The sequence below is a fragment of the Pongo abelii genome, chromosome 12 (assembly GCF_028885655.2).
Source record: "Pongo abelii isolate AG06213 chromosome 12, NHGRI_mPonAbe1-v2.0_pri, whole genome shotgun sequence".
Classification (NCBI taxonomy): Eukaryota; Metazoa; Chordata; class Mammalia; order Primates; family Hominidae; genus Pongo; species Pongo abelii.
Genome location: NC_071997.2, coordinates 120,269,669 through 120,295,229, shown reverse-complemented (window position 1 = coordinate 120,295,229; position 25,561 = coordinate 120,269,669).

Below are 25,561 nucleotides of genomic sequence, written 5' to 3'. Positions count from 1 at the left end.
CCTCCCAGGACACGTGGGGATTATGGGAACTGCAATTCAAGATGAGATTTGGGTAGGCACACAGCCAGACCATACCAGGTAAGATATTCAGTATCTAAAGCTAAATAATGAAGAGAAATCAAACAACTTCTTCATAGCTAACTTCTAAAATTTTGTCAAATATTTTCTGGTCAGGTTAACTTCAAGCATATTTACACAGTTTCCTCTGTAATCTAAGCTTTGTTTAAGCTCAGGCAGAGTCAAATTTAACAAGTTTGTGATTCAGGCACATTTAGTCCATTAACATGCCATTTTGTGAAAGTAATACTGAAACAATTCTCTAGTATTTTGAGACTTTCTGAGCAGGAAGATACATAGGACCAACTATGTACTTTGTGAGATCCAGTGCACATGTGGGAATCCTGGTTCAAAAACTACTTAGAATTTCAAAGTGGTGATAAGAGATTATTAAACTAAGCATGGAGCCTTTCTGAGGGCAGGATCTTATGCAACATTTCAAAGAGCAATTACTAAAGGTCTTTAGATCTGGGTACTTTCCACAGATTCTTTAAAATACGCATTTAAATCTTACAAACAAGAGATGTATAAATGTAACGAATCAACAGCCTGGAGAAGGCTTGCAAATGTTCATTCATTCACTCATCACTCGATTTAATGAGGGCCTACCATGCATACTACTTGAGACTCAGAATGCAAAGATTTGTAGAGACCAACAATTGCTTCACATTTCGATATGCCAGCACAGCAGAGAGTCTTCCATAAGGAAGGTTTTCAGTAAAAGGCTAAGGAAACATATAGTCTGGCTGAGAAACTTCAATGGGTGGAGGTAGAGAATAGACAGCATATAGTCCAGGGCAATAACTGCCCCCGTAGAAGCACACATGGGAGAAAGCTATCCTTGCCACTTGATTACATTTGTAAGGACCATAAAAATCTGAACAGTTCTTGCCACCTTGATGTTTCTTCAGCTGTTAATTTACAAGCATAGGACTTCCAAGGCTATGATTTGGACATCTATAGGTGAGACAAAGGTGGCCCAATCAATGATGCTCCAGGAGCATAGTAGAAGGAGGAGGCAGCATACTTAGACCCACTGACTTTCACTTTGCCCAACTCATTGCAGATAGAACCTGTGCCATCTTGAAAAGACAAAGGCCACCATAAGCAATTTCTCCACCAGATACAGCTCAATCCTTTATTCCAACAAATGGGGTCTGTTATGTTGTATCCTGAAGTTGTGGATATGGAGGTGATCATTTATTTTCAATTAATAGTACAGTGTATGGAAAAGGTTGGAACAAGCCTGGGTTCCAAATGAGCCCTTGATCTGCGTTGGTGACAAAGCCCATGCAAGTCAGTTAAGTTTCTGAGCATCTCTAATGTGCAAGGAGGGGCCTGATTTCTCTAGCATGGTCCTTTAATTTCTAGAGGTAAGTAATTCTCTCTCAATTTTACTTATAAAGAAGCTGAAGCTAAGAGAAATCAAATGCCCTTCCCATGTGGGCACTCAGCCTGAGAGGTGCAGGCTCCAGCCAAGCTCTCTCTCCACTGTGCATGGCTGTGGCCTCTGCATCTTTGTCTATAAAATGAAAAACAGGCCCCTCTGCTAGGTATGTCAAGGGTTGTTGAGACTGAGATGTGGGGGTGAATACATAACCACCTCGAAAGCTATGAAGCACTGCAATGGAAATGACTATTATTACTTTTCAGCAAATAGAAACACATTTTATCCAAAAAAGCATTATGAGAAGAAAGCTACATATGCATTATTTTTTATTCCTCACCAAGCCTTAGGGCAATTATATTCATTTTTGTTATCTGATTATATTATGATCTGATTATAAAAGTTGTATAGGCTTATTGTGGAAAATATGGATCACACAGACTAAGGGAAATTATAACTATAATATCAGGTGTTAATGGTAAATATTTCTATCCTATGTTTTCTGTGTGTGGATCTCTAAAACATATTGTTGAGAGGAAATTACATAATCCATACATGCACATACTATTTGAATCATACCTTTAAAACTCAACATTCATTTATTCATTCAAAGTAGCTGAGCTTCTGCTGTTTCAGGCATGTGTAACATGTCCTGGGAGAATAAGGGAGAATGGTGTAGAGAATAAAAAAAGCTAGTGACGCAGGTGGATGCAGAGAGAGCAATTGCAAAAATGATCATAATCAAACCCGGTGAGGGTATTGCTGCAGAAGAATATTGGAAATAAACCTAGAGGATAAATAGGTGTTATTAGGATAAAGCAGAGATAAGGTAAGGGAACAGCCTATATGGTCAGGGGCAGGAAAGGGCATAGTCCACAGGGTGTACAAGGAACCAAAAATAACACCACCTCTATGGCCAGGGCTAGAAGGACAAATGACATGGGGGGTAGTATGTGGATTTTCCCACATCATTTAAATTTTCTATGAAATGGCATTTTAAATGCCCGAGGCAAGTTTTCACTCCAATACCTCAAAACGTGAGAGTACAGACAGCCATCGGTCTTCCCTCTATGCTTATAGACTGGAAGGTTTCCTCTACCTGAAGACAGCAGATTTGGCAAAACTCTCTGAGGGACATTATTATCATTGTCACCATCCGTCTGTTCCATAGAAATCAGAAAATGTTGCCTAAAACTGTTGTGTTGGAATATATTTATCTTACAGTTTCTGATTTATCTATGTCTCTAGCTCTTCCGGATCTTCTCCAGCCCCTTCAAGTCTCAACTTGAGGCTCTCTGGTATTTCCTCAAACCATGGAGCTTTGTCCCCAGCCAGCTTCCATGTCCAGGCCTGGCCTACAAAGAAGGCCATGACTCACCACCTCCTCGTTCCTAGAAGATTCCCTCCTCGGATCTGGAAGAAATGCAAGATGGTGTTGAGGACATTGGTGCAGAGGCACGATGGAGTGAGGGCCACCTCTGCTACTTAGTGAGTGGTTTGGGGCATCACTTAACCTCTTGGAGCCTCAGGGTTTTCACTGGTAAAAGACTGGGAATGGAGATCGTGAGGATTAATATGAAGTGGATGAGGAGGTGAGCAGTGCCTGGTGCTGAGGAGGTGTCAATGAAAGGGAGTCGTTATGAGAACGCCCAGACTTGCAGTCTGCAGCGAAAGGCCTCAGGGAGGAAATGGCAGGGCCCACTCTGTGGATGGGCATTTCCTGACTGGACTGGGTCTAACAATCATGGGATTGATAGGTTCATTTACAGCTGTTCTTCAGGGGTGACTGCGTTTGTGTAGCAGCGTAATTGGTGTTTTCATTCTGTGCATGAACCCTACGGTGATTTCTCATTTTATAGGAAAGCCCCCAATAAATGATTAATTAAAGCCCTATAAAATATGACTTTTTAAAGCCATTTACTACTCAACTAGGACGCCTCAGAAGTTCATGCTATGTTTTTATATCATGACACACTTGGAATCAATTAATTTATGTATTTATCCATTCTCTAAGCAGCCTACTTTCTCATCTCTAATGTGTTTGAATCATGGTAGGCGCTGGAGAGAAGGAAAAAAATCTAATTTCTATGCAGGGCTTGCTAAATGGCAAATGCTATTTCATTTCAGCTTTCCGTATTGCCTTTTGAGACAGGTGCTGCTGCTATTGTCCCCATGCAATAGAAAAGGACATTGAGGCTCAGGTTTCTAGGTGGTATTGACAAAGCTACATGGCTAGGGAACACTGGAGCTGGGCCTTGCAGCCAGGTGCATTTGGTTCCAGGGTGTCTGTTCTCTCAACTCACTCACATGATGTCTCCAAGGAGGAATGAAAAGTATCCCCTGTCTTCAGTGGCCTCAGTTTTGCTAAACTAAAGAAGATTCAAATTTCGCAGAGGATGTAAACAGTCTAAGCTCTCTATGTTTTCAGTCTTTATGCTGAAAGATGGAAGTGCATGGCATGGGTTTGGCAGACTAATGGATGGGTCCACTATCTGCTAAGCAAACCAGGATGAACAAGGTGGCTGTGTATGCTAGGGAGGCCACCGTGCTGTGACTAGGAAGGGTATTGGCATTGAGGGGGCAGATTCCATAGGTTCGGTCAACCCAAGTCCCCTCAACTAGGTTCTCACAATAGGTAAGTAACCCAAAGTCCAATTTTAAAGTTTTTGTGATAATGTTTTAAGGAACCTCGGCTCCTGCCAAGAGATAGGTGGGTCCTCTCATCATCTCTAAGTTGAGGCTTCACATCCGTAGTTCTCTCCTTGGCCTTCACATTAACATTACAATGATCTGGAGAAGGTTTAGCAAATACTGATGACTGGGGTTCACCCCAAAAGTGTGTATGTCATGGTCTGGGATGCATCCCAAGCATTCACAGTTTTTTAAATCTCCCCAGATGAATTTAACATGCAGCAAGTTTGAAGACTTGGAGAATTCTCTCATCTCCCATAGAGTTTGTTTGCCTAGGCACAATTTAGAGGAAAAGTCACACGGTGTCACCTTTCTCTTTTACCTGTCAATTTCAATGACCCTTTTCTCCTCATTTCTGGACTGCTTATTCAGTGTCCCCTTCCCTCAGCCTCATACAGCCTGCTAATGGCATGTACTAATTCCATACTGGGCACTAACTGTTTGGATTTCCTAACGCAGAGGATATTTTTTATTTAAAAAAGAGGATATTGATGTCTTAACAACAACAGCAGCAGCAAAAATCAAATCACAGGAGATCAGTGAGGCCTTTTGAAGGCTTCTAAAGGAGCCTGTATAGGAAACTCGGTGCTATTGCTATGTGCAAGCCAACCCTACCTGGGATGCAAGCATTCCTTGGAAAACAACCTTCTGAGTCTAAGTAGAAGCTGGTGCCTGAATCTTTAAATTATTTTGTCTTTGTAGTTAAAGAAGGATTTGTTTTTCTTTAGAAGCAAGGCAACATCACAAATCTTAACTGACCACAACATTCTCAAAGCCTGAAAGGCACTCTCCGGCAGGTGAGCCAGTTGATCCTGGGGTCCCAGGCTCAGTCATCTAGTTAACACTCATGGCCAAACATCAACCACCCAGGCTGCGCTGTGCTGTGTGCTGGGTCTCTGCCTTCAAAGAGCTGCTTCCAGCTGGGTGGAGAGAAGACAGGGCCACAGTTACAGGACAGTAAGGTCAGTGCTCTGAAGGCATAGAGAATGGATCCACTGCTCAACCTGGAACAGAAATGTGGGCAGGGAAGACTTTTTAGGGCACATTAAAGCCCCAGGGGAAAGGCAATCCAGGCAGGAGGACCAGTGTGAGCAGAAGTGTGGAGTGGCACAAGTACAACAAGGAAGTGGGAACTGAACCAGATTCAAGAACTCTGGGTAACCTCATCCCAACACAGTTTTAAGTGCTCTGTGTACAATTAAATCAATCCCCTTCTCTGGGCCCTACTTTTTCAGCTTTATAAAAAGGATCAGTGGGAGACCCTTCTTCTCCACAATTTCCCATGATCCTAAGTTAATAGAGACTTTCCAGCCACTTTTCTGCACAAAGCTCTGGCAGACCAGTTACAACTGCCTGGTGATTTTAGATTCTTCTTTTAATGATATGCCAGGTGACACCTTCTACTTTCACCCATCTCTGCACTAGCCTGCAAAAACGGCCAAAGTAAATGACAGCAAGTCTTGTACAACAAACCAAAACAACACAAATGTCTACTGCTCACAGTACGGCACCTCCCCTTGGCCTTGCAATCTCTCCTGGCCAACATGCTTGGTTCAATTGCGAAGGAAAAGGACAGCCAAAGGACAGCCAACTGCATCCTGGTAGGGCAGGGGCACCAGAGCTGACTCCGGCCAATGCCCAAGTTGTAAACTAGCCATCCACTTGGCTGTGGTTAACAGGCCTTGGCTTACATTTCCTTAAGAGTGGATGGAAGGGTCTTTTGTGTCGTTTTTCTCTGATTTCCTGCCTCTTCTTTCTTCTGGAAGAAATTGAAACAAAATCTGTTCAGAATCCAAAGGCAATAGTCTTTGTTGGCTGGCACAGGTGGCTCTCTCTTTCCTGGCTCTCCTGTCACTGATTGTACTGCTCTGTGTTTTGCTTTGTTTTTTTAACCCTGCAAGTACTTACGACTCTGGCTCTGCCTGCCTAAGCTTTCAGAGCGTGTCAAACACCTCTACTGCTTGGCTACAATTTTGTTAGTGCTTTATGACTAGCTAGTTGGCTTTGAGTCCAGAGGCAGGAAGCTAACTCTAATTAAGTGTCTATTTGTGTTAGCACCTTTAGATGAGGCTAGTGTTGTCAGCCATCATGTGATAGAAGTCTTACTATTACTATTATTATTCCCACTTTACAGAAGGAAAACCATCAGCTCTGCCTTTCACAGATGGCTTACATTGCCTTACTTCAAGGCTCAAAATGGGTCTGCAGGTATCTGTGTCATTAGACAGTCTTGTAGTCAAGAGGAGGACCTTTTAAACAAGGCCAATAGCACACTAGGCATAAACAACAACAAAAATAAACAACGTGGCCAGGCGTGGCAGCTCAAGCCTGTAATCCCAGCACTTTTGGAGGCCAAGGCGGGTGGATCACAAGGTCAGGAGTTCGAGACCACCCTGGCCAAGATGGTGAAACCCCATCTCTACTAAAAGTACAAAAATTAGCCAGGTGCAGTGGCAGGTGCCTGTAATCCCAGCTACTTGGGAGGCTGAGGCAGGAGAATTGCTTGAACCCGGGAGGTGGAGGCTACAGTGAGCTGAGGTTGAGCCACTGTACTCTAGCCTGGGTGACAGAGAAAGACTCCGTCTCAATAAATAAATAAATAAATAAATAAATAAATAAATAAATAAACAAACAACACAAAATGGCATCAGGCTCTTAACTGTATTTGCAAATATACTGCTTTACTCTTAAGATAAATCTCTATCAGACTACTGAAAAATAAGCATGCAAACAAAAACAACAGTCTCTATGATAGACAGGGGCCAGAATCCTTGGGCAATGACTGCCCTCTGACATCATAGATGATGCCTCCAGTGCTCACTTGTCCCGTAAGGACGAGAGAAAATGTGTCATTGCCTGGAGTCTCCCCTGCACTCTTTTGTTATTGGCTGAAATGTGTACCTCCAAAATTTATTTATTGAAGCCCTAACCTCAGTATCTGAGAACGAAAGTGTATCTGGAGATATGGCCTTTAAGAGGTAATTAAGATAAAATGAGGGCATTGGTGTGGGCCCTCAATCAATAGGACGAGTGATCTTTTAAGAAGAGAAAATTTGGACATGCAAAGAGACACCAGAGATGTGTGTGCCCAGAGGAAAGGCCACGTGAGGATTTAGCCACTAAACAGCCATCTACAAGCCAAGAAAAGAGGTCTCAAAAGAAATCAATCCTGCCAACACCTTCATCTTGGACTTCTAGCCTCCAGAACTGTAAGAAAATAAATGTCTGTTTTTTAAGCCACCCAGTCTGTGGTATTTGGTTATGGCTCTAAGCAGACTAATCCAGCCCTTAAACAAACCCTCACCCTACTCCAAATGGAGGTAATTTTTCTCCACCAAATGCTCATGTTACTGCACTTACGGGCATTTATATCTGTTCCTATAAGGATGGAATTTAATAGCTGTTTATAGTATGGACCTAAGGGAGGTAGAGACATTATCTTTGGAAGGTCAGGAATACTTTTTAAAATAATAACTTGCTTTCAAATACATGCAATTTCCGGAAGTATCCCTCCAACCAGAGATTTCCTTTTCCTTCTTTTGTATTTTATCCCCTTATTTGTAATGGTTTCTCTATCTAAATGACCTTCATTTAGCTTTTTTCATCTGTAATTAGAGATAATCATACCAGTCATTAAGTTGTAATGGAGTTTACAAAGCACTTAACAGAATGCTTGGCATATATAAGGGGTCTTTAAACAGTTCATGAAAAATGTGTACTATGAAAAAAAAACTATGAATAGATTTCAAAATTATTTTGCACCAAAATAAATACATAGTAACTCATTATAACGTACCCTAACAAGATCTAGTTTGAGGAACTAAGAAGGATAGGACATCAGTTTGAAAAGAGTAACGTAAATTCTGCTAAAATTAAAGCAAGAACAAACATTGAGTTTATGGTGAAGCTTGGGTGGAAGAAGGATGAAATCACTGATGCTTTATGAAAAGCTAATGACGACAATGCCCCAAAGAAATCAACAGTTTACAGATGGATAATTCATTTTAAGAAGGAATGAAATAATGTTGAAGATGAAGCCCACAGCAGCAGACCATACATATCAACTTTGGAGAAAAAAAGAATACACCTTGTTTGTTCCTTAATTGAAGAGGACTGACAACGGCAGAAACAACATTCAACACCATAGATATCTCAGTGTTTCCACTTACACTACTCTGACTCAGAAATTAAAGTTGAGCAAACTTTGCACTCAATGGGTGCCAAAACGATGTGCGCAGACGAGCTGCAGACAAAAGCAGAGTTTTTGATGGAAATTTCAAACAACAGGGATCAAGAACCTGAAGTATTTCTTTAAAGAACTGTAACAGGAGATGAAACATGGCTTTACCAGTATGATCCTGAAGACAAAGTGCAATCAAAGCAATGGCTACCAAGAGGCAGAAGTGGTCCATCCAGTCAAAGCAAAAGAGGAACAGCCAAGAGCAGAGGTCATGGCAACAGTTTTTTGAGATGATCAAGGAATTTTGTTTGTTGAATTTTTGGAGGTCCAAAGAACAATAACATCTGCTTATTATAAGGATGTTTTGAGAAAGTTAGCCAAAGCCTCAGCCAAAGGAACTTTGGGGTAAACTTCACTAGAAAGTCTTTCTCCACCACAACAATGATCCTGCTCATTCCTCGCATCAAACAATGACAATTTTGCAGGAGTTTCAATGGGAAATTATTGGACATCCACCTTACAGTTTTAATTTGGCTTTATCAGACTTCTTTTTTGTCCCCCAATCTTAAGAAAATCTTTAAAGGGCATTCATTTTTCTTTAGTTAATAATGTGATAAAGACCACAGTGACATCTTTAAATTCCTGTGACTCTCAGTTCTTTAGGGATGGACTAAATGGCTGGAATCATCACTTACAAAGGTGATTTGAACTTAATGGAGCTTACGTGGAGAAATAAAGTTTATGTTTTATATTTTTATGATTCAATTCCACTTTCCACTAACTTTGTTTAAGTCCTCTCATAGTAGGTGCTCAGTTGATGCTGATTTATTTTCCATTTTTTATCTTGCCTCTTTTGAGAGTCACTGAATGAAAGAAACCTTAATTACCATCAAGCTCATTGTATTAGTTTGCTAGGGCTGCCATAAAAAAGTACCACACACTGGTAATAACAGATATTTACTGTCTCACAATTCTGGAAGCCATAAGAACAAGATCAAGGTGTTGGAAGGGTGGGCTGATTTGGATAGTTGTGAGGAAGAATCTGTTTGATACCTTTCTCCTAGTGTCCAGGGAATCTTTGACGTTCTTATGATACAGAAGCTAGAAAGAAATCATTTAGGCAGACAATAAGGGCAACAGAGTCCTCAGCGGAATTCCCCTTTTAACAAAAAAGCATCTCCCAAATCATTTCTTTTCTAACAAAGAGCAGACTGAAAAATCGAGCTGCAGACACAGATAAGCAAGTTGGAAGCTTGCATGGGTGAATGCCAGCAGCTGTGCCGATAGAAAAGGGCTACTTGGGGGCCAGGTATGTTCAACATGGAGGCTCCATCTTCCCTTTTCTTTGTCACCACGTGCACAGTGAAGAAACAGGCAACATGGTACTGGCCAGGTAGAGAACTCATCTGCATAATTAAAGAGTAGGCCAACTTTTTGCACCCTATGCAAATGGCACACCTGGTCCAATCAATCTTCTGCACCCTATGTAAATCAGACACTGCCCCCTCAAGCTCATCTATAAAACCCACTGCATTTCACCCCAGAGGTGGCAACCCACTTCTTTAGGACCCCTCTCTGCCGCAGAGAGCTCTTCTCTTCCTTTCGCCTATGAAACTTCCACTCTGAACCTCACTCTGGTTCTGTGTCCTAGTGTTCTATGGCTGTGAGACAACAAATCTCAGGTATTTACTCCAGACAACAAGGCCGCTTCATTTAGGCTTCTAGAAGCACCACCCCAATCTCTGCTTTCATCTTCACATGGCGTTCTCTCTGTCTGCATGTTTCTGTGTCCAAAGTTTCCTTTTCATAAAGACATTAAGCCCAGCCTAATGACCTTAACTAATTACATCTGTAAGGAAGTGATCGCGAAATACAGTTACATTCTCAAGCACTGAAGGCTAGTCCTTCAACATATGAATTGGGAGAAGAGGGAGATATAATTTAACCCATAACACTGGGGAGCAAGTGATACAAATTGACTACCATCTCAGGCAACCCTTTCAATTTACAGACATCTTAAAACTTTATTGTTTCTTTCTATATACTTCTAGCATCATAGACATAGAATATATTAATTTTGTTTTCCTTCTGATTCATCTTAATAATTTGAAGAAAACTGCTCTTTGTTTCAGAGTCATCTGGGAAACTTTAGACAAATCCTGATGCCCAGATCCAATTGCAGACCAATTATCTGAATTTCTGGGGGAGGAACAAAGCCTTACTTTTCTTGTCAAAACTCTCCTGGTGATTCCTGTGTCTATCCAAGGTTGAGAACACTGATCTATTAGATAATGGGACTTTGTCCCAGCTCTACAGGTGAGAAAACTGACTGATGAAGAGCATATTATGAGACCTTTGGATTCAACCAAATATTTCACATTGGCTTTCTAACCACCAAAAGATTGGGAAAACAACTTGACATGAGCTTGTGTCTAATATTCCTTCCTTTATTTTTCAAACACATATATTTAAAAGGCAATGTGAACCATCTGTTTTTGATTTAGTGACACTGAAGTCATCATTGGAATGCGATTTTGTTAAAAGCTTGTTGATACTCCAGGACTCCATTTGAAAAGACCTGGTTGTTCAATGTGGAGTTGTGGGGTGGGTGGGGAGGCAAAGTTGAAACCTCAAAGGCTCTAGTCTATTTCCAAACATGTATTCAATTATTAAGAAACCCGAAAGTAACTGATTTATTTATTTTTAGGTCTGGGGATAATGCTGATGGCTGCATTTGGGGAAGAGGTGGGGAGCTGTGGCTGAAGGGGAACGATGAGTCTCCTATATGCCTTTTTCCCCACCACACTGGTATCTCCTGGAAGTTCAAGAACCATGTCCTCTCTCTCCCTTTTTCTCTCCTCTCTGTCTCTTTGTCTTTCTCAAACTTAGCGTGAAGTCTTTAATTCATTCACTCATTAAACTTATACTGTTTTGTGCTAGGCTCAATGTTATAGAAAACATAGACAAAAATGTCCAGTTTTCATAAAATCTGAGCTAAAAGAAGCTCAGTTACAGAGCACAACAAATGCTTCAAGGTGAGAAATAACTTTCAGGAACACAAATAACTCTGAGCAAAATATGTACCATTAATAGAGATATTCATGAAATTTTGTACCTAGTATGTAAGAGAACATCTAATCCAGTTGTTTCATTTTATAGATGGAGAGATTGAAGCCAAGAGTAAGAGAGATGGTGACTTACTTAAGATCACACAAAAAGCTATTTTTATGTCAGGGCAGAGACAAGATTTCTTACCTCTCAGACAAAGGTTTTTCAAAATGTTATCCTGCTGGGAGATGCCCACATAAAAACAAAATTGAAATATAAGCATGATTGCAATATACAAAGTAATATATAAGCATATATTGTTTTATTTTGCTGCAGTACAGTTGGCCTGCAACACCCCTAGCATTTGATATCAAGAATGGTAGTTTTGCTAAGCTGTAAGAAGGTACAGGGCAGAGCCCATTCAAAGGCAAGAGAGACAGTCGTTAAGCATGGTGAGTTAAACACGGCAAAGAAAATGGTAATAGAGACTAGGACAAGGGGACCCAGCTAAGAGCCTGTTTCAAGATCAGACAACAATGGAAGATGCTGTTCAAGCTAGGGAGAGAGAGGGAGGGTCAGACTGGCATTGCTGGACAGTGGTTTTCAAGCCTGGCTGTGCATCAGAATGACATAAGATTTTTAAAACAATAGTGGTGCCCAGACTCCACCCTTCCTGCCCTCCCCCAGTAATTCTAATTTGTCTGCAATGGGTCCCAGACATTGTTATGACTTATAAACTTCCCTGGTGAGTGGACCATATTGTAACGGTCCAGGGAAGAAATGAGGAAAGGAGGGAAAGTACTGATGTAATTATAGAATGTGCTGCAGAGAAGGCTGTGTGGGAGAAACATCCAAGAGTGATTCAAGGGAACTTAGTGATGAATTGGGTAAGGGGGGAGAGAAAAGGAAGGTTCTGGCTTCAGTGTCTTGGCAGGTGATACATATATTCATAGGGCTGGAGAGAACATAGGATTTGAGGCTGCTTGGATGGGGGTGATGACGTCTTCATCTTTGGAGCTGTTGAGTTGAAATTGCCTGTGAAACAGCCAGGTGGCGTTTACTGCAGTCCCTTGTATGAAGGGGCTCAGAACATAGTCCTGTGTTGGAGATTGACATATGTTAATATTTATGAACGCTGATCTGTAGTTGAAGTGAGATATAAATCCTCTAGCCGGGGTAAGGACAGCCAACAGGTCATTGCAAGCACTGGAAACATGAGCACACCCACCATCACTCCTAATTCACCCTCTGACTGATGACAACTGCAGGACACACCCCACCCCACCTCAGGTGTCCTGCTGCCCCAGGCTCATTCTCAGAGTTTGCTGTGATGTGGGACAAGGCCGTTGCTGGAAACATGCTTCTTTTAATCAGCTAGGATCTATCCTAATCCTGGAGACCTGGGCAGAGAGGAGGGGGCAGATGGAAGTGTGGGAAGAGGGGGTGCAGGGAATCGCTGTGAAAGCCTTTCATTGTGTGTAGGTGGCTCTGAAAGAGGAAGAAATAGATGTCAGTAACAGCAACATCAGGGACGGGGAAAAATGCAAGCAGAACCTCAGATATGGGTCTCATCAAAAATCAAAATAGTCTTACATCATGCCCTAGATATAGCCAAACACAGCTGAGGCTAGACCACCAACGAGGGGGCTCCCCAAGGCTCTAAGTCATTCTCTCATGCTTTGTTGGAAAAGCTGTCCCACTTCGCTCCAAATATATGGCTCTGGACAGGAACAGGGAAACCAGCTTGAGCAACATCTTCTGAGTCGGTGGCCAAGAAATGCTTCCCCACCTATCCTTCAGGTAGGAGAGTGGCCACTAGTCGAAAAGGCACAAGTATTTCCAATTCAATTTCCCTGCACATGGCTGCAAGAGACAAATGTCACCGATTGAGTCTGAGTTTCACACATCCCAACTTAAAGCTCATTAAAAGGCTCCCAAAGAATGAGGACTTCATGCTTGGAGTTCCGTCTGAAAGCCATGCCGGATCTAAAGTTCAGATCTTACAACATGCAGGCACCAGACTAGGCATCTGACATGCATTTTTCTATTTAATTCCCATAAAAACTTTGCTGGGGCTTTGTGATCTACCCTAAGGTGACATAACCAATGCTTAGGGAAGAAGGCCTGGCACTTGCATTTTTGTTCACCCAACTCTAGTTCATTTCTTCCTTCTTCTGCCAATACATAAACACATCTGCAGCTGGAGGTTTTCCCAGGACTGGCAGGGCACTCTGCTCTGCAAGAGTTACTTGAATTTACTAAGGGGTATTTGGTGGATTGTTGAGGGGGATAAAAATAATATGTCAGGTGGCTGGGACCCCAAGTTTAAGTTTGCTGTTCACTAGCCTTATGACTATAATGTGTGCACTTGGCCCTTTTGAATTGTAGTTTTCTCTTCAATGTAGTAGGGATAATAATACCTACCTCATTTTTTTTTTAGATTAAACGTCAAAATTGTTTATAATATGTTAAATTTGCTAGCTTGGTATCACTGACTTTAACATTAACTAGGTAAGGAAGAAACTACCCAAATACTGGAATCTGGCCAAGAAATACGCATTATCTTTATCTTGGTTTTAATGAGATGCACTTATAGTCATTCTATTTGTATAGCCTTAAGAATTAACAATGCAATTCAATGGTAACTGACTCTACTGTGGCAATGTAACAGCATCATCGATTAGTACAATGGAAAAGTAAGATTATTCTTTTAAAATTTAGTCTTGATGACCACTTGGCATGTCTTTCCATGCATGCCTTCTCCCTGAGCTGAGATAAGCAAGAAATGCCAAACAATAGGGAGTATTGGTGAGACATACTGGCTTTGGCAAGGCAGAAAAAAAAAAGCACTAGTAATTCAATTTAGACTAAGATTTGTTTCTTCTGATCAGGTCAAACAAAAACTGCGAAAGCTCATGATTCAATATTCTTTCACCACAACCTAGGGCAAGTCTCCTTATGTGGCCTGGCTGCTTAATTTGTAGTATTACTTATCTTAGACCTCTATATTTCATCTAAATGTGGTCCTAGACATATTGCAATAACAAGTATGGTTAGAGATGGGGACAGCCCTTGACTTGATCTTAAAGGTTCATGGTTTTTAAAGTCAGACTTTTCTGAATCTGGGTCAGGAAAGGCAGCGTGAAGCTAATTTGGAGCTGAGGTCTGCTCCCCCTGCTGACTCACAGTGTGGGCACAGTCCATAGTGTGCGCTCTTAAAGTGCAATAAACTGTCCATGCCAGAGGACAATGCTCCAGTTGTTAAAAGTGCTTTATTCCGGAGCATGGACTTTCTACACGACATGGTCTGAGTGTGTCCTGGTGAGGAGGCTGAACCGTCTGTGGAAATGAGACTGTTCAATGTTTCTGCAGCAACTGTAGTCAGCTCCTCTTCCTTCCTATTTGGGGGAGTTTAATTGAATGCAGCTGGAGCATCCCCGCACTCTGAGTCTGAATTTGCTAAAGAAAGAGTGTGGGAAAGGCAGTTCTCACTGCATTCTGTCTGAACCTACAAAGCCACGGGAGACTCCAGAGATAAAATGATTCAAAATCTCACTAAAGTCACTGTGGGTGTTTTCCTAACTGCCAAGACCCAGCTACACAGAACTGAAGTCACTCTTTAAGAATGCATGCAGATTAAGTTTATCGCCATCTTGAAACATTGGGAATAAAAATTAATAATGATAATAGTAATAATTTATAGTATTACTTGCTTCCCTAAATATTTTCACTTATCAGTTGATTGACTAGCATTAATTTGTTCTGAAAATAAAACATTTTTAGAGTAGGGTACAAAAAAAGGATAGGTAGCATGGTGGGAAAAGCACAATTTAGGTTCAAAATCCACTGCTGAGAGTTACCCATGTATGATCATAGGCAAGTCACTTAAAGCTTATCTGAATTTCTGTTTCGTCTGGTTACAAACCAATATATATAAAAAGACATCATAGACTGAAACAAGGTTGTAAAAGGGGTCATCAGATAGTAACAAAATGAGATAGTTTCATGTCTTTTTTCCTTTCTAAAAAACAGAGCAGGAGGTATATATCCACATGAGTGTGTTTATTTCCAGGATTGTCCTTCAAGAGGGAGGAAAGCTTATTCCTATGGTGTAGTAATCCTAGGAATACTTATAGTTTCCAAATCGGGAAATGATATAAGGCTTGCTTATGAATCACTTGAATTTGTGTGACATGATTTTATAGTCACATCCTTTTGTGTTTATTCATTTTTATACCCATTGATAAGTCACTTCACTTATTTGCTTGCTTTTGTTTTGAATGATGTTTGGCTCTTTATAAAATGAAATTCATTCTCAAAGATTTAACATCAGTGAAGAAATTGCAACTCTTTTCCTCCCTACTTTTGATCAGTCTCTTACACATTTGTTAGCAATGACAGTGCAAAGGTTTTACCTTCCACAGGGGGGTGGTCTATAGAAGCGACAACTTGCATTAATTGGATGCCTAATGTTTACCATACTCTATGTTGGGTGTATCTTACACACATTCGATTTTATCTTTTTAATAATATTGTGAAATAGACAATGTTATCTCATTTTAAAGATGAAAACAATAAAGCTTGGATTTTTTAAACTTGTTTTTCACTTATCTGTTAAATAAGGAACTACAATTAGATCCTAATTCTCTCTGAGCCCAAGGTCTGTTTTTTTCCTCCACAGGAGGCTTTTCCTTCACCATTTGCATATGCATACCAAATAACCAGTCTCATCACTTTACGGTCATATGATCTTCACTGATTAGTTCACTCAACAATATTTGTTGAGCACCTTCTTGGAATGTGGCTCTTCAGCAGGCCTGTGAGAGACTGAGGTCTCTGAGTCATAGTGACTTCCCAGGTTGCGTATCTCCAAAGTGTTGCATTTCCCCGGTGACTCAGGGTACCACAAAAATGCCACCTATTTAATGATTGTTAGAACTTAATTTAATACAAAATTAATTCTTACATGCCACAGATCAATAATGCTTTGTCCTCAGAACAATCGTAATGGAATTTTAGCTGGATCCAGATAAAATCAAAAAGGAAAACCGAACTAGACCTCTCTGGTAATTATCATCCCAAATGCACCCATATGTATGTAATTCTGAAGAGTTGTATGAGAAACAAATGTATATTGAATTATATTTGATTTTTGGCTTTTATCATAATATTGGAAATATAATTGTGTGGATCAAAAGTAATACAATTTATCTTTCACATGTGGCCAAGATGGAAAAACAATACTGGGTTTACAATGCTACCTGAAAATAAAAAGTTAAATGAACAAAAAATGTGAAAGAAAATGTGAAAGCAAATGTGAAAGAAAGGATTTTCAAGACACTAAACATTGGGCAATGACAGTGATCAATGCAAAACAGAAAACAAATGAAATAAATCCTGCGATTACCTTACTACCTTGAGAGAGTCTGCAGACCATGATGCAGAAAGAGAACACCAAGGAAGAACCGGGTGGACTCCATGGATAAAGAAACAAAGCTGAGATTTCAGGGATACCAAGGAAGCTAGAGTTTGTGGAACAAAGTACTGAAGAGAAGAAAATCATATATAGAAAGAATCCTGGAGAAATGCAAGGGACCTTCTTACATTTTCAGCAGAATACTGACCAAGCCATACACCAAGGCTGGAGCAAGAACCATCCAAAAGATTAAAAGAAAGAGTACTCAGCACTCATACAGGTCTGGAAATACTGCCTGTTTCCACCAACCAGATTGAAGAATCTCATTATTCCCTGGGCATTGCGTAGAATACTCAGGAAAATCTTGCTTCAATAATGGAAAGTAATTAGCTCTAAAATGCTCTGGGTCTTCCTAACAAATGATAAAAGCAAGACTCTAAAGGGGCAAACTTTTCCCAAGTAAAAATGGCATCCTAGCATAAATCTCAAGAATATTAAGATTTTTTTAAAAACCCAGCATTCAACAAGGTAAAATCTATAATATTGGGTATCCAATCAAAGTTTCTGATCCAGAACTGACACGTTAGGATTAGCAAACAATGACATTAAAGCAGTCATTATACATGCAGTCCATATATTCATAGGCTTAAGTAAAGACATAGAAGATTATTTTTAAAAAAAGGCAAGTTGGCCAAGCATGGTGGCTCACGCCTGTAATCCCAGCACTTTGGTAGGCCGAGGCGGGTGGATCACAATGTCAGGAGATCGAGACCATCCTGGCCAACATGGTGAAACCCCGTCTCTACTAAAATACAAAAAAGTTAGCCGGGCCTGGTGGCGCGCACCCGTAGTCCCAGCTACTCGAGAGGCTGAGGCAGGAGAATGGCATGAACCTGGGAGGTGGAGCTTGCAGTGAGCGGAGATCCCGCCACTGCACTCCAGCCTGGGCAACAGAGCGAGATTCCGTCCCCCACCCCCCGCCCCCCCCAAAAAAGAACTCAGTTATTACAAGACAGAAACTTCAACACGGGAGGCAGAGGTTGCAGTGAGCCCAGATCGCACCACTGCACTCTAGCCTGAGGACAGAGCAAGATCTCCGTCTCAAAAAAAAAAAAAAAAAAAAATGCAAATTGAACTGTAGAAAGAACATGATAACGTGTGATATGAAAGTACTTTGGATAAGATTAATGTCAGACTAGAAAATTTGGAAGAAAGGATTAGTAAATTTAAAGAAATCGCAATATAAAAAATAAAATGAACCACTGAAAGAATAGTAATTTAAAAAATAAAAATAAAAAGAGAATGTTAGTGACGTACAGGACTACTTTAAGCTGCTTAATATATAGTTTGAAGTCCCTTGAGTAGAGGAAAAAAAAACAAAACAGAGGGAACAGAAAAGATATACAAAGACAAATTTGCCAAAACATTTTCAAAACTGATGAAATTACAAACCTATAAATCTAGGAAATGTGAAGAAAACTACACTGATGCATATTGTCACCAAATTGTGCAAAACCATCCATTAAGAGAAAAACCTTAAAACAGCCAGAAAAAAATAAGATGCATTTTATACATAGGAACAAAGAAAAAAATGAAAGCATATTTCTTATCAGAAATAATACAAGCAAGAAGACAATGGAGACAACAACATCTTTAAATTACTGATAGGAAAAATATTTTCCACCATAAATTCTATACTCAGCAAAAATATCTTTCAAAAGACGAAAAGGAAACAAAATGCTTTCAGAAATAAATGAGTAGAAAGCCTCATCACCAGCAGACAAATACACTAAAAATGTTAAAAGGAACCTTTTGGACAGAAGGAAAATAATGTCACATGCAAATATAAGTCTAGACAGAGGAATCAGTGGCCTAAAAATGACTACTACATGGGGAAGTATAAACTTTTTAGCATTTAAATCTCTTTACAAGATAATTGATTTTTAATAAAAATAATAGTATACATAATAACATGCGTAAGTAAAATATATAAAGTCTCAGACAGGAGAAATGAAAACATATTTTGTTAAGGTTCTTATACCACATGCGAAGTAGTAAATATTATCTTTAGGTCAAATGTGATAAGTTAAATCTTAAAGCAGCCACTAAAATAACAAAACAATGAGTTATAGCTAAGCAGGCAGAAGAGATAAAATTGAATCCCCAAAAATGCACAATTAATCCAAACTAAAAGCAGAGAAAGAAGAAAATGGGAACAAAAAAACAGAATTTTTTTTAAATAGCAAGATGCTAGACTTGAACCTAACTATAGAAATAAATGCCTTAAATTTAAATAGTTTAGAAAACTCCACTGAAAGACAGAAATTGTCATATTTTATGAAAAAACATAGTAAGATATATGCTGCCTATAAGAAAATACAGTTTAAATGTAAAAACATAAATAAGTTAAATGTGAAAGGATAGAAGAAGATATATCATGTTAACACTCCTCAAAATAAAGCTGTTTTGGCTATGTTAATACCAAAGTAGATTTTAGAGAAAATGATATTGCTAGAAATGACAAAAATAGTTTCATAATGATAACTGTAAAATATATGAAAGTCCTCTATACTGAAAATTACAACATTGCAAAGATAAAGAGGATCTAAGTAAGTAGAGAGATACACCTTGTTCATAGGTCAGAAGACTCAATATTGTTAAAACATAAATTGTCCCCAAATTACCCTGTAGATTCAAAGCAATCCAATCAAAACCCCCAAAAATGTTTTAGTAGTAATCAACATATTGATTTCAAAATTCATATAAAATTGCACAGGACTAATAATAGCCAAAACAAATTTTAAAAGCAGAATAAATTTGAAAGACTACCACTCCCTGAATTTAACACTTATTATAAAAATGCAGTTATCCAGACAGTGTGGTATTAGTGCAAATATACAGAAAGACAGATCAATAGAACAGAATAGGGACTCCAGAAATTGACCCATACATATTTGGATAATGGATTTTCAGCATGCAAGAGCAGTTCAGTAGAGAAAGAATAGTCTTTTTAAGAAATGATACTGTCATGATTTGATATCCATATGCAAAAATAAAATAAGATAATCTTAGATCTACGTATTTCACCACATGTAGAAATAACTCAAGATAAAGTATAGACCTTGATGTATTATAAAAGTGAAAACTATCAAAATTCTAGAAGAAATTCTCTGTCAGGTCAGGTCAGGAAAATACATGTCACTAAAACTAGGATCTGTAAAAGAATAAATTGATAACTTGAACTTCATCAAAGTTAAAAATTGCTGCTCTTTGAAAGACATTGTTAAGAAAATCAAAAAAGAAACACAAAGATGAGAAAAAATATTTACAAAGCATATATCTGACAAAGGGCTTGTATCAGAATACATAACTTTTAAAATACAATAAGAAAACTTAAAAAAAAGGCCAAATATCTGAATAGACACTTCAATAAAGAAGATATAAGCACACAAAAAATAAGCACATGAAAATAAGCTCTATCTTATTAATCATTAAGGAAATGAATATTAAAACCACATTGAGATACCACTACATGACTGTGGGAAGTGCTAAAATTAAAAAGTATGACTATATCGAGAGTTGGAGAAGATATAGCACTCTCGTATACTGCTGGTGTAATGTAAATGTTAAAGCCACTTTAAAAAACTGTTTGATGGGTTCTTAAAAAGCTAAATATACATGTACATTAAACACATTCTGCTCTTAATAATTCACCCAACAGAGAAAGAGGTATATATTCATACAAAGCCATGTTCAAAATGTTCATAGCTGCATCCTTTGTAATAGACCAAATCTGGAGATAACCCAAATGTCAATAAATAATAGATGAATAAATAAACAAATTGTGGTAGATTTATAAAACGGAATATAAAGAATCAAATATTGCTACATTTGCTAAATATAGCTAATATTGTTAAAAATAATTATGCTAAGTTAAAGAAGGCAGACGAAAGAAGAGCTTATACTGTATGATTTCATTTAGATAACACTCCAGGAAATGTGAACTCGTGTAGGGAGGGAGCGCACACCATCATTGTCTGGAATACAAAGAGAATCAGGAAGGAAGGATTACAGGGGGACACTAGGAAACTTTTAAAGGGTGATGGATGTATTCATTATCTTGATTGTGTTGATGGTTTTATGGATATATGCATATGTCAGAACTTATCAAATTCTGTTTTAAATATGTTCAGCTTAATGTAAATAAAAATAAGTAGTATGGGCTTGAAGAACAAATCTACTTAAAAATGCAATCAGCCTTTTAAACATCACATTTCCAAAGGGCTATAAAACAATTTTCTGATGAAATATTGATTAAATTGTCCAAAATAAGCCACAAGATATGCATGTTAAACAGCTATGCTTGTTGTTCTGGTTGGCATAACAGCTAGACAGCCTGAAGGAAAAACAATGACAGCTTAGCTGAATAGAACTCAGTGGACCGAAAAGTCCCTCCATACCTAACAGTGTCCCTCATAACTATGTTACAGTGGGAGGAGAGGCAGCTCTTTCTGGCGCCTTGGTGTATGTTTTTCAGCACTTGGAAGGCACAGCTGGCTACCAGAAATGCACAGGTGGAGCTGGCCTAAGGACAGATGGGCAGAGCAGGAAGCTGTAGAAACAAAACAAAAGCATCGTACATTCAACTATAAAGTAAGAACAGGGGAAAGGGGGTGTTAGGCTTCCCCCACTTCAGCCAGAGTCCAGTGGTCGCTATGGAATGTGCTGAAGCTGTGAGGTTTGCTAATGGGGTAGACCAGGGACCTTCACCCTGAAATGCTGGCGGGACTGGAGGCCTCACCCTGCCCACGCTTACGGCAAAATAAAAGCAAATCTTGGTACTTGCTTCTTTCCTTGTGCTTCTGCACATTCACCCTAAGGATGAGAGACAGCACAAAGCCTTGTGGAGCAGTCAGCCAAGGCTGGAGCCAGACACCTGGACCTTATAGCTCTGTCATTCATTATTTCCAAACTTCCCCTTTCTGTCTGTCCTATTTTTCTCTTCTTTTCTCGCTCTTCTCTCTTTCTCATTTTGCATTTTACCCATCTTTAAATATACTTTAAGTGGTATCTGAACAAAGCAGGAAATACACACATTAAATATGTGAAGATTTTTACATGTTTGATGTATGTATCTTCAGCAAATATTTTCTAAGTAGCCTCTATGTTCCACAAACCGTGGTGGGCACTGTGGGAACAAGTGAAAATGTGAATAAGGCATTAACCCTGCCCTTGAAAAACTCACTGTGAAAGTGAAGGGATAAATAGAAATGGATGCATTACAAAATGATTCATATGCACTAAAGCACATATAAGTCAATGACGGTGGCAGCCCAGGGAAAGAACAGTTAGCTTTGACCATTCAGTAGTCGGGCAGGAAGATGGCATTTGAGCTGGACTTTGAGAAAAAATAGGAGTGTATCAGTCTAAAAAGAATGGGATGGCAAAAAAAAAAGGAGTATTTTATACAACAAGGCAAGTGCAAAAGCAAATAATGGCAAATGAAAGTTTCTCTGCTCAGAAATAAAAAATCTAGAATGGCTAGAATTGGACCTGAGGATGGAACTGTAGCTGGAGCACCCCTGAAGATTCAGATTAAATTCCTGAAAGAGTTCAGACTCAGACCACTAGCTCAGGGTCACTAATGTTTTCTGCAGGAAGGGGAGTTTGACTGAATTGTCACTAATCTTGATGTTAACCTTGTGATCCCACTGATACAGGGCAGGTGAATCCCAAAATTGGGACTTAGCCCAGGTGGGCTCTTTGCTGTGCCCAGGAAAAATTCATGGGTGAGCCAGTGGTGTTAGACAGCAATTTCTATTAAAGTGGCCATGCGCTGTGCACAACAGCAGAGGGACTGCTCCTATGGAGTGGGGCTACCCTATAGGCAGTGTGTCTGGAGCAGCAGCTCAGAGGAAGATCTGCCCTCATATTTATACTTACTTTTAATTATATGTGAATTAAGGGGTTGATTATGCAGATATTTCTAGAAAAAGGATGGTAAATTCCAGGTTGGTGGGTCATTGCTATAGAAGGAGGCAGTAGCTTACAGGTGTGTCCACGGCAATGATAAACTGACATGGCACACTGGTGGTCATGTCTTATGGAAAGCTGCTTCCACGCTGTCCCTGTTTCAACTAGTCCTCAATTTGGTCTGGTGTCCAAGCCCTGACTCCAGAGTCAAGTCCTGCCTCCTACCTCACCATGACACTTGCACTTATCAGCAACAGAGTCTCTGGTTTCTCTCAGCCATGTGTGTGCACCCACCAGCTTGACAAACACATTGTATCTTTTAAGTGTAAATAGCAAACCATCTCTGGCATAAACAGGATGCACAAACAAATCCCTCCTCTGAAGCCAGGGCAGGCTTCGGCCCAAAGCCTAGTCTTTGGATGTAGTCAAGGATAAAGTGGAATGACATTAAAGTTAATATTTTCAACAAGCAGTACAGTAAAAGGAAATAATGGATTTGATGTCTACATGCTCTTACCAGCTCTGTTACATGATATTCAAAATGCATTGGGCATACAGTACACACAGCTGCTACCTCTACCATGTTTTCCACTGCTCTTGTTCTTGGGGAAGATAAGCAGGACAAGAGAAGATTCATCAGAAGACCTGCAAAGGCCTGTACACTGGTCAAGAGCATTGCCTGGGGTTGTACCTACCTGCGGTGACCCATCCTGTGGTCCCAAGCACCCAGCCTGCTTTGTGTAAACCAGAGTTGCACATGTTAAAATTAGGAGTTCCAAACTCCCATTTTACAGAAGAGAAAACTTCTTAGGAGGCCTAATAAAGGAAGCCCAGACTGAGTCATGAGGCGGATGGTAGTCTCTTAGTATAACTCTGAGCTTCGAGGAATCAGTGAGAAAGAGAAAATAAACATGGGTCATGAAAGAGCCAGGTTCTGCCCTTTACTGGCTAAGCCATACCTGGCAGGATGGCTGTCTTCCCTGCATTTCTTTGTTTAATGGGAATAATAATATCTACTGCCAAGGATGTCACAAAGATTGCAAGGAATGGTTGCAAAGGGCTTGGTGGGGTGCCAAGCAGGTATTAAGCGCTCACTAAGTGAAGTCCAATACAACATATCCACTGCAAGAGGCTTACTCTGTGTCCCTCTTGGGGCATATAATAAGGACACATTTCATGTGGGAATAGGGTTATAAAGTTAATATAGGTGGCAAATTAAATACAGTCAAATACCCTTGAAAATCACTTATGAAGGTGCCATGGCAGACACCAGCATGTCCCTTAGTAACTCCAGCATAGCTGGCTTTTTACTTTTCCAATTCAGCAATAACACAGATCACTATTTTATTTGGAAAATAAATAAAATAAAATAAATACCAGATAGAGTAACTGGTTTGTGTGTCAAGACAATATTTTACCCAATATATATAATTTTAACACTTCCATTTTTAAGAAGGCATTCAATTTTGGCAGCTGGAGGAAGGAAGAGTAGAATCAGGTGCCTGACGCCTATTCATGCTGTGCACACACACATAGAAAGTTCTACCTTCTCTGTACCCCTGCTGCCACTCCTCACCCCAATGCTGGAAATCAAGTAGGAAGAAGCAAAGCTGAGGTATGATCCTAGGTGGTTGGATTTTGGGGTGCACTTTTTTACCCACTCTAAAACTGCTTTCCTCAGCGTGTTCGTTTGTTTTTATGCTGCTGATAAAGACATACCTGAGGCTGGGTAATTTTTAAAGGAAAAGAGATTTACAGGACTCACAGCTCCGCATGGCTGGGGAGGTCTCACAATCATGGCAGAAGATGAAAGGCACGTCTTACATGGGTCAGACACAGAGAGAATGAGGGAACAAAGAGAAAGGGGTTTCCCCTTATAAAACCATCAGATCTTATGAGACTTATTCACTACCACAAGAACAGTATGGGGAAAACTGCCCCCATGATTTAATTATCTCCCACCCAGTCTCTCCCACAACACATGGGAATTATGAGAGTTACAATTCAAGATGAGATTTGGGTGGGGACCCAGCCAAACCATATTACTCAGTATGATTGAGTTGATATCATGGCTTCCCTTTTCTAGGGGTCTTTCATTTCTGCGTGAGCAATCCCTACCTCTTTTCAGGTTGAAGGACCAGATAAATAACCAAGGTCCTCTTTTGACAATGATACAATGTCTCAGGACTGAGTAGAGACCTCAGAATATCCTTGCCTCATTGTGTAATGGCAGCTTAGAGTCATCATTTATAACAGATCTGGGTATATGTTCCCACATTACTCAAAAAACACACCTCTTTGAATAGAAGCTAAAATGCCTTTTAAAGTTCATTCATTTGGTCATTTATCTATTCGTAAAACATATATATTATATTCTCTATGTGTACCGGAAACCTTGCTTATATTTGAAACCTATCAAAGTCAAATGCAAGGGCATTAAAAACATCATATAAAACTATGCAGAGTTATTGATGAAGAAAAGAAGGAAGGAAAATTGGAAGAAATAAGAAAGAAAAGTACTATTGATTTATCCCCATGGAAAACATGATTGCTATCAAGTTAAAACTCAGGAACATGATGTTCAGAAGAGTCCACGGGCTTACCCAACATCAGACAGCTACTAAATTGCAGGGCCAGGATTCTAATTGCAGGTTTCATGAAGACTCATCACAAGCAACAATTTCTGATCACAGCCAAGTTCAAGGTGAAACTGGAAGAAGTTAATTAAAAAAAAAAAAAGCAGAAGTGCAAAAGGGTAGGCATGTGTTCCCTCTGAGGCCTGGAAGAATTTTCATGGAAACAGTATTGT